The sequence below is a fragment of the Macaca mulatta genome, chromosome 5 (genome assembly GCF_049350105.2).
Source record: "Macaca mulatta isolate MMU2019108-1 chromosome 5, T2T-MMU8v2.0, whole genome shotgun sequence".
NCBI lineage: Eukaryota > Metazoa > Chordata > Mammalia > Primates > Cercopithecidae > Macaca > Macaca mulatta.
Window position 1 is genome coordinate 69277267 of NC_133410.1, and position 15151 is coordinate 69292417.

Consider the following 15151-nt stretch of genomic DNA (forward strand, 5'->3'; position numbering starts at 1 on the left):
TTACAATAAAGGAGCCCAATGAGCAGGAATCTCTTTTCCATTTTTTTAACTATGGTATCCCTAGTGTCTGTATCTAGAACAGTGTCTACAAAAATAATCTCAATGAATATGTGTTCATTGAAATTTTTGCTAAATAAAATAATTCTCATGTGCCATTCAAGAATCAGTTCTTAATTTTTCCAACTTTTTAATTATTTTAGTGTTATTCTTAGTGTTATTATTAAAGTTGATATATTGTCCTTATGAGTTGTTTAATCACTTTAAATCTTCACTTTAAAAATTTTAATTAAATTTTTAATATATGAAATCATAGCTTGTGTACAGTATTGAACATAAGTTTTTAAATTTTTTATTTGTATTTCTTAAATAATATTATTTGACTTGAGGTAAAGCCCTATCATTTTATTTTTCTTAATTTTTAGTGTCATTAAAGCAAAAACAAAACTGCTTGATTGACTCTTTAACAATCTGTTTACTTTCTATTCAAATATAGGATTACATTTTGTTTTATTGACATATTTGCAATTATAAACCCAGTATTGTCAGAAGCATGCATGTAAGTTAGAAATAATCTAAATTAAAATGGAAAACCACAATTAGAAAAAATGTGATTTCCTTGATAGTAGTTATGTAATATAAGCATATCAAATCCATATAAAAAGCACAACTTATTGGAATTTACCAAGAAAGAAGTCAATACCTACTTTTGTTATAATTTCCACAATTTAATTCGTTATATATGTGTCAATAGTTAACATCACTTGAAAACTTGTTAACATGACATTTGTAATTCCAGAATATTGCTATCTTATAATTTTTATTGGATGATTTTTTAACTAACTTTCTGACTGTATAAAACAATGCTGCTTGTAAATAGAATCTCTGCTTGGCATCTGTTTACAATAGTGGTGCTAAAGCACAATTCTAAATATTGAATATTGTTGATCTCAGAAATTTACTCACTTTTAAGGCTTTAACCAATAGCTCACTGAAAATAACTCAGGTTGCCACATAATTTCTTAAATATTATTTTTTCTTGATAGCCATTTTCCAGACCTCCAGTTTATCTTTCAAACTATTCAACACATAGCTAACACTAAAAGGTAAGTTCTTTTTTTTCTAAACCATGGTATGTGTTTAGGAACTCCTGGTTTGGAAGAGACAGGCCAGAATTGAAGCCCTTTCTTCTCGAATTTTGACTCTGTATCAATTATACAAACTCTCTGTGCCTCATATTTCTCATCTGCAACAAGAAGTAATTACACCTACTTTGTGAGATACTATTGAATTAAAATTAGATGATGTATATAAAATAATACAATGGTTGATATATATTATAATTTAGTAATAGCTATTATTGTCAAAATTTTTCTTCAGGATTGTAGTTTTTTTGACTCTCAATTATTAAACTAAGATCAAATACTAAGGATTTTCATTTATTTAATAAAATATTTAATAAATATCAATAATCATAATTTTGTTCAAGCACCTATACTCAGGCATGTTAAACCATGTGTAATTTTTAGAGCAGGTCTCAATCACTGGTGCTTTAGTGCCAATGATTGATATCTACTCTAATAATGTCCAATATTATTGAATTCTTATCTTCAGATTATTTATTTATTTATTTTTTATTATACTTTAAGTTCTAGGGTACATGTCACAATGTGCAGATTTTATTACATATGTATACATGTGACATGTTGATGTGCTGCACCCATTAACTTGTCATTTACATTAGGTATATCTCTTAATAGTATCCCTCCCCACTTCCCTCACCCCATGACAGGTCCCGGTGTGTGATGTTCCCCACCATGTGTCCAAAGATAATTTAAAATGAAAAATTTTGCATTAAACTTTAACTTCTGTGACAAAAGCATTAAATCAATTATTTATCTGTTCCATAGCATCCTGTTATATACCTCATATTTATTTAAAAGTGTCATGCCACTGGTCAGAAAAACATTTTTTCACATGTGTATTTATACTATTGAATAATATTTTCTGGTTCAGGAGAGATATTTAGGGAACAATAAGGAGCCATGCAGTGTTAAACTACTCAGCTCAATTAAATCAATTACTCAGTGGAGGAACATATGTCTAAATCAACCACATTCATAGTCAAACCATTTTATGTATTTGTTACCTACTATTTTAAGTAGTATTAGAAGTATCACTACCCAGATATATCTTGTGTCTTTTATAATTATGAGCTGCTTAAGAACAGGAACACATATTTATTTTGCACATTTTGTATTGCCTCTCAGATCGCTTGGTGTCTTTAAAAACTAGGTTGCCATTAAAAAGTTAATAATAACAATAAAATAAAAATAGTTTAAATTCAAAACACAATAGGAGAAAAGTCCTATCTGACATAATAATAAAAAAAGATGGCCGGGCCCGGTGGCTCAAGCCTGTAATCCCAGCACTTTGGGAGGCCGAGACCGGCAGATCACGAGATCAGGAGATCGAGACCATCCTGGCTAACTCAGTGAAACCCCGTCTCTACTAAAAATACAAAAAATTAGCCGGGCGTGGTGGCGGGCGCCTGTAGTCCCAGCTACTCGGGAGGCTGAGGCAGGAGAATGGCGTGAACCCAGGAGGCGGAGCTTGCAGTGAGCCGAGATCGCGCCACTGCACTCCAGCCTGGGTGACAAAGCGAGACTCCGTCTCAAAAAAAAAAAAAAAAAAAAGTTATCTAAACAGTATATACAAAAAAATGATTTTTTTTTTTTTTTTTGCAACATCAATGAGAAAAGCTTCCCAAGATACACAAAGTGGACTTGAACAAATTGAAAATAAATGCTATGTCCTTGGATAGGAAGATTCTGTTGTCAGGAAAAAAATAAATAAATAATGTCACTCTCTTACAAGCCAACTGACAAATTTATAATTTATTAACTCTGCTTCCCGGAAAAGAATTAATACATCCCAACCAATGCCACAGGGCTTGCAATGCTTCACTGAGAGAGGATACTTCTACACCTACTGAGTTGAACGTGGCCATCTTTGGCCACCAGCTTCGGCCAAAAAAAGTAAGAAAAATTGAGTTGTGCCACTTCACAGAGAAACTTGAAGAGCTTCTTTGTGGTTTTGCCATGCTCTTTTCCAAACTCTGCTTCAAAACGGAGACGGAAACTTTATCCCTCAATGTGGTTTCAGAATGAACGTCAAAACTAATATAGACATTAGGATCATTTGTTACTACAGCAGAAAGCACGAACAGTTGCGGAATTGTTGCATGGGGGTTCATTGTAATCTCTACTTCAAATGTACATTTGGAAATTTTTTAAAAAACATGTTTGCAAAATATTAAAAACGAACCAGGATGACATGCTGTCGTTAGAAAAATATCATCAATGATTTAATCTAAAAGGATATTCTAGCCCAAAAAAGTGCTTCATTTAAATTGAGAAAAATGTTTTATTATCAAATCAAACTTCAACCTATTTTTGTAGAATGTGTACGTCTTTACATGAAAATTAATAATTTAAGGGAAAGTATTACACATGCACATTTTAAACACTAAATATAGTCCAGGCTGCACAAACAGGATGTCTCATTTAATCTTTAAAATTCTGTCAGTTATATATACTTTTTCTCTATTTTCTAGGAACTCAGATTCCTGTATAGAGTAGGACTGGATTTAAAAACAGTTATGCTCATCAATTTTTATTTGGCTAGAAATGCTTACTATATTTAGGAACAATCCATAATTTTAAGTTGGGTTATTGGATTTTTTTCACTTTTTTCCCTCTATTTTTAATGTGGTGCATAATCCTGTCAATTATGTTCTGATTATCAGCTCCTTATTTTGTTTTTAAAATGTTTTTCAAATAAAAATAAAAATAAAAAATAACAACCGTAAAGTTTCTTTTTAATATACAAACTTTATGAAACATTGTGTTTTTTGATAAGCATTATTCAGCAACATATTTGCTTGAGAATGAAAGGCAAAGGTTAACAAAACAGGAATATTTGTGTCAAAACTTTCCATAATTAGTTTTTATGTATTATATTTCATACAAATGCACGTAACTGGATTAGTTGTGCAATAGATTGAATTTACTTACTCACAAATTAGAACTTAAACAAAAGGAGGTGCTGCTTTCTAGGGGAACACTATGAGCCTACTCCCATAATGAGTTTTACAGACACATGAATCTTCAATTCACATTCTGCATTTTATAAAACTTCCTGCTACTATAAAGCCTTCAAGAGAACTACAAATTTTAAATTGGTTCTTAATTTGAGGGCCTTTGAATATTTAGACATAAAAAGATAGTTTTAAATTTCATAGCATTTCTGTTGAAGCATTCATGTTATTTAAGCATTTTTATTACTTATAAGTTGTCACTATATTATATAATGGTTAATTTCAACAAGAAATCTTAAAAACATTGAGGAATACTAGTAGAGTTCTTTGGAATTTTTCAATAGGATAATTTGTTGACAAGCACAGACATTGCAGGGAATTTTTGTAAAGCGGATTAAAGCTATGATTATCTATTTTTGTGTTCAAGATTTCTTGCAAAGGGCAAAATAGCATTGGATAACATTTGAATTATTCCATTATTACTTTTATATATTATTAAGAGTTATAATTATTACTCTCTATATTATTCTAAATATGAATAATATTTAGAAAGTTTATTGTGTTTTAAAATATGAATCACTTAACTGTTACCTACCTAAGCTCTTATCTTTTCACCTCTGAAATATTTTGAAAGTAGCAATGAAGAGTAAGGAGGACCATACCTAACCTCCAGGAAATATGATAGGTAGAGATTCAGGAACAGCTAACATTTGGTAGTGCCCTAGGGGCAGATATGTTCCTATAGGAGAGACAGAATGCAAAGAGGGTAGGTCTCAGAACTGCATTGCCCTCTCTTAAATCCTGGGGAAAATTGTCCAATATATAAAATTTCTTGTTTATATTTTTAATAGGTCTGCTTAACAAGAGAGTGTTTACAGCATATTCAGTTCTTGTCTTACTTGTGTATCATTACTCCGTGGCTTTTAGTCTCTTGCTTTGGCAGAGTTAATTACAGAAAACTAGTCTTCTGTATCTTAGCATTATGTTACACAAAGGGTTGGTTAAAAGACATATCAGGTACAACAATGCATGTTATGTTTAAAAGTTTCTGTATATCACCTACATTTACAGCAGGTATTGTAACCCATTCTGGCTGACGGGTGAGTGAAAGATGTTGATCAAATCTTTCTTTTGTTGGTGAACTCTACAATATGAAATAGGACAGAAATTTGCAAGAGAGTAAGCATAACTGTTATAAGATATGCAGGCATGAAAAGAGAAGGAAGTGAGCTCTGTGTGTGTGTGTGTGTGTGTGCGTGTTTGTGTGTAGCGAACAGTTAAAATGAGAATGGGAGGTTTGCAGAGCACTAAGAATTGTTACAGGGAAGAAGTAGAGAAAACCAGGCCCTAAATATGTATAGGAATATTTTACAATTCAAATATATAATATTTTGGAAAAAAGTCAATGTTTAACATTTAAAATTATATCTAGAAGTATCTGTTCTGTATTAAATCTATACATATTCTTTTTAGAACCATTTATTTGTGAAACAGATGTGACAGCAGATGGTAGTAAACAATGCATTTTTTTATACCTGATTAACAATTTTTGCCAAATGCCAGTGGTAAATAATGAAATCTACTTTAACTTGAACTACAAGAAATTAAATATTCAGTGATAATAAGCAACAGTATCAAGTTTACCTGAATATCACTTGTCTTTTGAGTGATGTTAAATGGTAGCAACTTGGTCTAAACTTAGCTCTGCTTTTACATTGCCATGTTTCAGCTAAGTAAGGCAGCTATTCTATTTCATGAAGGCAAGATAAATCTTTAATCAATTTTGTCATGTCTTGATTATTTGCAAAACAGGATGACAGATAGACAGAAAAGAAGTAAAATCTGTCCGGCATAAGGTGAAATTTATTGCTGTAATTTTACAGAAGAGTCCCTTTGATGTCATAAACTACAAGAACAAAGCATGAACAGTTTATTAAAAAACATAAGAATAGTGAGATGAGATTGCAGCCGTTATAGTGCTCCACACTTTATATTGGATAATTCATTCTTTCTCCATTGTGGAAAATAGTAAATTGATTTTGATTTCATATGTAGCTGTCCCATTAATTTTCAAAGCATAACCTTATGAAGATCAAAGTTGTAGAGTTTGCTGACATCAGCTTCGCAGTAGAACTTATTACTCCCTAAAGAAAAAAAAAATGTGTTATCAAGAAACATATCTGCAGGTCCATTGTCTAAGACTTATGACATAGAAATTATTGATGTTGCACAGTTGATATTGCACATTTCACTAAAACTGTAAAACAAAATAGTTTAAACCTCAGGACATGAGAGCCATGCCTTTAATCGTATTATCTGCTTTAGGTTTTACTTTTTCCTCTAGTCATAACACTTTTTATATTTTCACTAATTCTGTGTAAGAGATATCTAATGACAAAAGTAATCTAGCATGAGTTGAGATCCAAATGATTAATTCAATCGTCATTTAATTTACAGTAAAATCATTTTATGTTTGGTTGTGATCGTTTTGTTTGGGTCACAAAAATGTACCTTATGTCTGTGACTTCTAATAATATTCTCAAGATATTTTCTTCCTAAAATAGATTTTATATTGCATTTTAGTATAGCTGGATTTTTAAGCCTGTGTATGTGTGTGTGTTTGGCAATTTTAAAAAATGAATTGAAATATTAGCTATTTTGCTGTTTATAACAAGCATTTATAAGACATAAATATTTAAGGTGATGGATACCTCAATTACCTTAACTTGATTACATTATATGAATATATCAAATGATCACATATACACCCAAAATATGTACATATATTATGTGCCAATAAACAAGGTTCTAAAATATAAGTTAAATTTTTTGTAGCAAGGTGTGTGCATCCTTATATTACTGGAGGTAGATACTTGTTTTATTTCCAGTTCAGAATTTATCTAACTTAAAGGGAAGGTGGAAGATAATTTTCACTTTAACCACTTATTATTTTCACTTTAATCATTTTATTTTCACTTTAATCATTTATATAAAGCCCAGAATAAACATCAACAGTGTCTCAAAGACTCAATGTAAAAAAATTATATCCTATTTGCATTATTTTTATTTTATTATCTGAAAGTTTCAAAAATTGAAACCATGTATGTACATTTAAATGGGAAGACAATTGATGCCAGGCATCTCAACAGAGAAAAGGAGTTTTGAAAAATTATTTATCGTTTGAGTCTGTGTTCACGACAGAGGTAAATCTAGTGTAAACACACTACAAATCCAAAGACCTTAGTCAAGTACACTAATTTGTTTTTCAACTTAATTTGCCTAATGTTAAGAAAAATGTTTGAATGCATTTACTTCTTAAATCATGTGGAAGATTTGTAAGACCCCATTTTATATATATATATACACGCACACATGTGTATATACATACATATATATACATACATATATATGTGCGTATATATAATATATATATTTTATATATATAAAAAATCTGTACATGAAAACTAGGAAACTGTCTAAAACTTAACTCATTACATGTTCCTCTCCCAGTATTTATCTTCCTATTTCATATATCCAATGATGTTATCACTATTTACTGTCACCAAAACTTATATAATCCTTGCCTCCTTGACATTGTGCTATTATACCCTGGTCAATAATTAGTCATTTTTACTCTAGTTCCTAAACATTTTTGGAAAATGTTTAACAGCCCTGCATCCTTATTGACATTTTTCTGGGAAAGGTCATATCATCTGGCACATGAATTACTGCAACAGCATCCTAATTCCTGTCTCCACCCTATACAGGCTGTAATTCATTCTTCATATTACAATCAAAAGAAACTTTTTAAAAATTTATTTAAAGTTTATTTTCAGAACATTTTTATATTTACAGAAAAAGTTTTATGGTAGTACACAAGGATTCCATATACCCAACATCCAGTTTCTCCAAGCATTAATATCTTACATTTTTATGGTACAATAGTGCATTCTTTTGTTTTTTTTCTTTTAGACAAGAACTCAGTCTGTCACGTGGCCTGGAGTGCAGCGGTACGGTCTCGGGTCACTGCAGCTCCTACCTCTCAGGCTCAAATGACTCTCTAAACTCAGCATTCCAAGTAGCTGGGACCACATGCGCGTGCCACCATGTCCAGCTAATTTTTGTATTTCTGTAGACATGGGGTTTCACCATGTTGCACAGGCTGGTCTCACACTCCTGGGCTCAAAAAATCTGCCCGACTGGGCCTCGAAAAGTGTCACAACCACAGGTTTGAGCCACTATGCCTGGCAATTAATGAAATCTTATTCATAAATCGTTATCGAGTAAAGTGTATAATTTATTCAGATTTCCTTATTTGATGCCTTTTTCTGTTCCAAGATCTCATCCGAGATACCACATTGTATTTACTTATCATATCACCTTAGGCTTTTGTTGGTTATGACATCTTTTTGGACTTTTCCTTTTTATTCTTTAAAGACCTTCATAGTTTTGAGGAGTACTGGTTAGGCATTTTGTAAAAAGTTATTTAGTCAGGATTTGTCTGAAGTGTTTCTCATGATTAGAATGAAGGGATATATTTTTTGTGGAAGACCACAGAGGTAAAGTATTATTATTATTATTATTATTTTTAATTTTTATTTTCTCAGAATCATAGTCTTCTTTTTTTCTTTTTTTTTATTATTATTATACTTTAAGTTCTAGGGTACACGGGCATAACGTGAAGGTTTGTTACATATGTATACTTGTGCCATGTTGGTGTGCTGCACCCATCAACTAGTCAGCACCCATCAACTCGTCATTTACATCAGGTATAACTCCCATTGCAATCCCTCCCCTCTCCCCTCTCCCCATAATAGGCCCCAGTGTGTGATGTTCCCCTTCCCAAGCCCAAGTTAGCTCATTGTTCAGTTCCCACCTATGAGTGAGGACAGGCGGTGTTTGGTTTTCTGTTTTTACGATAGTTTGCCAAGAATGATGGTTTCCAGCTGTATCCATGTCCCTACAAAGGACACAAACTCATCCTTTTTTATGGCTGTGTAGTATTCCATGGTGCATATGTGCCACATTTTCTTAATCCAATCTGTCACTGATGGACATTTGGGTTGATTCCAAGTCTTTGCTATTGTGAATATTGCTGCAATGAACATATGTGGGCATGTGTCTTTATAGCAGCATGATTTATAATCCTTTGGGTATATCCCCAGTAATGGGATGTAATGGGATGGCTGGGTCATATGGTACTTCTAGTTCTAGATCCTTGAGGAATCGCCATACTGTTTTTCATAATGGTTGACCTAGTTTACAATCCCACCAACAGTGTAAAAGTGTTCCTATTTCTCCACATCCTCTCCAGCACCTGTTGTTTCCTGACTTTTTAATGATCGCCATTCTAACTGGTGTGAGATGGTATCTCATTTTGCTTTTGATTTGCATTTCTCTGATGGCCAGTGATGACAAGCATTTTTTCATGTGTGTGTTGGCTGTATGCATGTCTTCTTTTGAGAAATGTCTGTTCATATCCCTTGCCCACTTTTTGATGAGGTTGTTTTTTTCTTATAAATTTGTTTGAGTTCTTTGTAGGTTCTGGATATTAGCCCTTTGTCAGATGAGTAGATTGCAAATTTTTTTTCCCATTCTGTAGGTTGCCTGTTCACTCTAATGGTAGTTTCTTTTGCTGTGCAGAAGCTCTTTCGTTTAATTATATCCCATTTGTCAATTTTGGCTTTTGTTGCCATTGCTTTTGATATTTTAGACATGAAGTCCTTGCCCATGCCTATATCATGAATGGTACTACCTAGGTTTTCTTCTAGGGTTTTTATGGTATTAGGTCTAACATTTAAGTTTCTAATCCATCTTGAATTAATTTTCGTACAAGGAGTAAGGAAAGGATCCAGTTTCAGCTTTCTACTTATGGCTAGCCAAAGTATTATTTTTTTAACCAAGCAGTATTACTTTTTTAACCAAGCAGTTTAGCTTCAAACCACATTTTAAATCGTGTTTTTCCCCTTCCTACTTTCTCCCCAGTTTTGAGATGTAGCTATGAGATAAACTACAAAGTGTTTTACAGCCTAAAAAATTTTTCCTCCTCTCACCCCAGTTTCAAGATGTAGCTTTGAGACAATCTACAAATGTGTTTTCTTTTGTCTTGAAATGTAGTCTGAGTGTGTGCTTCACTCCCTTGCCTTTCCCACTTTATGCTACCATGCCTTATGCACATTTATTTACTTTAATGCTTGTTAAGCACACATCATGCTCACTTATCTGGTCATATATTTCCTTAGAAGCTTCAGGGGCAGAATCATGATACCGACCAGACATCTCTGGAATTCCTCTCCAGTAAAAGATTACTCCAAGGCCAGGACTCACTCCCTGCTAGAGACTGACTGCAAAATTGACTGCTATTGATTTGTAATCTGGTTGAGGCCATGATGGCACCAGCTGCTTCACCAGATAGAACAATAATTCACGACAAACGGTCAAAGCAGTTCATACCACCTGATACTGTGCTCACACCTTTTAGCCCTGCTGTCTTTCCTGCATTACTAACCCTTCTCCTTAAAAATTCATGCATTCTCCTTAAAAATTCATATATTCCCATATATATGTGTGTGTGTGTGTATATACATATATATATATATATGATGGGGTCTTATGAATCTTCCACATGATTTAAGAAGTAAGTGCATTGGAAAGTGATAATTTTTGGAAAGAATCCCACCCATTCTCCAATCTTGTTAGCATTTAACAAAGTTTGCTCTCTTTTTATCACACCTCACTCTTGTTATTTTGACTTTATTCTACAAGTTCAAGCAGCCAAACCCTCTTTGCCGATTACATTGCATCACATTTTCCTCATTCTTCTGTTTCATTTTTATTGCCTTTCTGTGAGCTACCTGGACATTTTTAAGAATTTATCTTTATTAATGATTTTTTAGGACATATATAGTTATAAGTTATATATAAGTTATATAACATATATATAAGTTATATAGTTAATAAAGATTAGTGATTCTCTGAATATTAAAATATGTGTCTTATCACTATCTACTGGACATAGAGAAAACAAACAAAATGCCAGACTTGAGCTCTGACTTACCAATAATTATCTAAAATGCTAAAATATAAATATTATAATATACCAATAACAAATACCTGCAGATTTTTTTTTTTTCCGAAATGACCCAGCAACAAAACTATTTCCCAGAAACTTACTTCAAATTCAATGACATAGGTAACTTGAAAGTGAAAGAATGGGACCAGGCACAGTGGCTCACACCTGCAATCCCAGCACTTTGGGCGGCCATGGCTGGTCGATCACTTGAGGTCAGGAGTTTGAGACCAGCCTGGCCAACATGGAGAAACCCCATCTCTACTAAAAACACAAAAATTAGCTGGGCATGGTGGTGTGCACCTGTAATCCTAGCTAGTTGGGAGGCTGAGGAATGAAAATTGCTTGAACTCGGGAGGTGGAGGTTGCAGTGAGCCAAGATCATGCCATGAAGCGCCAGTCTAGGAGAGCAAGACTCTATCTCAAAATGATAATAATAATAATAGTAATAGTAATAATAATAAAGAAAGTAAAATAAAATAATTCCTCAATAATCACAAAGTGACACGAAGATAAAATGCATAATCTGAAGTCTTATTAACCTTAAAGAATTTGAATTTATAATGCAAACATTAATTTATATAAGGAGGGATGGGTATAATAATGCAAGATAAAGTAGACTAAGAGCAAGTAAAATTACTAGATGCAAAGATGGACATCACATTGTTATAAAAGGGTGAATTCACCAAAAAACAGTAATTCTAAATAGATATGCTCCAAATAGCAGAGCCTCAAAATATATGAAGCTGAAAGGAGCATAGATTTTCCACAGTTATTATTGGGAGCATCATTGTCCTTCTCTCAGCAACTGATAGACATGATAGAGAGAAAATCAACAGCATTATCTGAATCCAGTCAACCAACAGGTTCTAAATTATAGCCTGTAAAATAAACATAAACATATTTAAAATAATGGAGTTCACAGAGTATGTTCTATGACCATAACAAAATCAAACAGATGTGATCAATTACAGAAAGATAAAAGAATGTCTCAAATTACTTGGAAATTATATAAAACATGTATTACTAAAAAGAGACAAAAGGAATATTTTAAGTAAATAAAAGCACATAGAACTGAATGAAAGTTAAATAAAATATGTAGCATATGAGCAATGCATCTGAACTATGCTGAGAAGGTAATTTATAACACAAAACACTTAAGAATAGAAATGTCTAACATAAATAATCAAAATCCCTAGCTCAAGAAATGAGGAAAGCAAAGTGCTCTCAAAGCAAGCAGAAAAAATGAATAAAAAAGACAAGAACTGAAATCAATGAATTTGGAAACAGTTAAACAACAGAGAAAAGCAGTGAAATAAATTTGTTTCCTCAAAAAGATCAATAAAATTGATACATGTTCAGCAAAAGAATAATAAATAAAAAGGGTAAAGAAACAAATCACCAATATCAGAACTGAAAGTGGATAATGTATATTATAGAGACCCTCAGCTGTTAAAGGGTAATATTACAATACTAGAAAAAAACCTTGCATTTATAAATTCAACAGCTTAGAATGTATAGATCCATTCCTCAATAATCACAGTCAAAGTGACACGAAGATAAAATGCATAATCTGAAGTCTTATTAACCTTAAAGAATTTGAATTTATAGCTTAAAATCTCCAATCACTCAATAATCTAATAGATTTCTTAAAACTAATTAACACCAATTTTACAATATATCTTCCAGAAAAATATAAAAGAAGGGAATACTTTTAAACTCTATATAAGATCAGAATTACCCTGATACTGAAACTAGAAAATATAGTTTTAAAAACACTAATAATTAATATTGTCTATGAATTTAAACTCAAAATTCAACAAGTTAACAACAGCACATCAAACCCAGCAATCTATTTAATGAATTGTATACCATCATCACGTGGAATTTATTGCAGATATTCAAAGGTGTTTTAATATTTGGAAATCTATGTAACCTACAGTATCAACAGGCTTAAGAAGAAAAAACAAATGATCATATAAATTGATACAGAAAAAATAGCAAAATCTGACACACATTTATGATAAAAATGCTCAGAAAAGTAGAGAGAGTGGTGCACATCCTTAACTTGTTAAGAAACTTCTAAAAACCCTGCATCTAATATCGTAATAATAAAAAACTGAATACTGTCTGCCTAAGATAAAAACATGGCTGGGCACATGGTTCACACCTGTAATTCTAGCAATTTGGGAGGCCAAGGCGGGCAGATCATTTGAGGCCAGGAGTTCAAGACTAGCCTGGCCAACATGGTGAAATCCCATCTCTCCAAAAACAAACAAACAAACAAAATAGCTGGGTGTGGTGGTGCTCACCTGTAATTCCAACTAGTGGGAGGATGAAGCATGAGAATTGTTTGAACCTGGGTGGCAGAGGTTGCAGTGTGCTGAGATCTTACCACTGTACTCCAACCTGGGTGACAAAGTGAGACTCTGTCTCGAAAAAATAAAAATAAAACAATAAATAAAAGATAATAAACATGAGAAAGATCTCTGCTCCCAAGAGTCATTTTTATTCACTACTAGGTTCTTTCATGGTAATAACAAGTTACCAGAAACTGGGTAATTTACAAATAATAGAAATTTATTTATCCAGTTCTGGAGGCTGGGAAGTCCAAGATCAAGGCACAGGCACATTAAATATTTAATGAGGGCTCACTCTATTCTTCAAAGATGGTACCTGTTTGCTGTGTGCTCATACGGTGGAAGGGAGAAGGGCAAAGCGTTCTTGTTTGTTCCCTTTGTGGTTTATGTTCCAACATAGAAATTTTGGAGGAACACATATGTTGTTCCCTGGCCCATAAAATCTGTGACTGTTTCACATACAGCATACATTCATTCTATTCCAATATCCCCAAATTTATTTACTCATTCCAGCATCAACTTTAAAGGCTAATTATGAAGTTTTATCTTAATATCATCTAAATCAGATATGGGTGAGATCAAGGTATGATTCATCCTGAGGCAATTCTCCCCTCCATTTATGAGTCTATGAAATCAAAAAAGTTATGTGCTTCCAAAATATGATGGGGCCGGGGGGACAGGAATAGAATAGACATCCCTATTCCAAAACAGAGAAACAGGAAAGAATAAAGGGGTAATAGATCCCCAGTAACTCCAAAATCTAACAAAGCAACTAACATTAAATCTTCAGGTGGAAGAAAAATCTTCTTTGACTCCCTGTCTCACCCTCCAGACACATTGAGACAGGTTTTGGTCCCCTGAGATCCTAGGTGATCCTGCCTCCATGGCTTCACTGGGTATAACCCGAACAGTAGCTTTCTGAGGTTGAAGTGCTTGTGACTCTCCCAGGCTGGTTTTGAACACTGGTGGGTCTACTATTTTGGTGTCTCAGAGGCAACTCTGTCTCTAGGACTTCATCAAGTATGCTCTAGTGAAACAGGTCAGGGTCAATGGCCACAATGGCTAAAGTGTTATCCAAGCTTTGTTGTCTCACATCCAAGAAAATTAAGGATTGTGGATGCAAAGGATGAGGTTGGAGCAAAAGTTTAATAAGCTAAAGAAAAAAGCTCTCCTCAGAAGAGAAGGGAGCCTGAGTTGGTTGCCATGTTTTTACAGTCAAATTGAAAAACTTTTATAGGAAACTCCTTTCATCTCTGTAGCTGTTTGGGTAACTTCTCTTATCTGTAAAGTTGTCTGTATAATTCTCCTTACCTACTAGTTGTGGGCACACAAAGCAGTTTTTGTTTGTATAACTATGGGTTTGTTTTAGGGAAGTCCCCACCTCCTCCCTCTGCAAGTTCCCACAGAGCCCACCCTGTACATTCTTGAAAAGGGGAGAAAATTTTTTTCTGGGAGACTATTACTCACACAAAGAACAAAAGACCTCTATGCTGGACCTTGCATCCTTATCTCACAGATGCAATCTGACTTTTCCCCAGGCTGTTCTGTAGTTGCCTGTAGCTGTGATTTTTTGGGCAGGCTGCCTCTCTGAGGACTAGCCTTAGCTGTCTACCTAACTAATTTTTC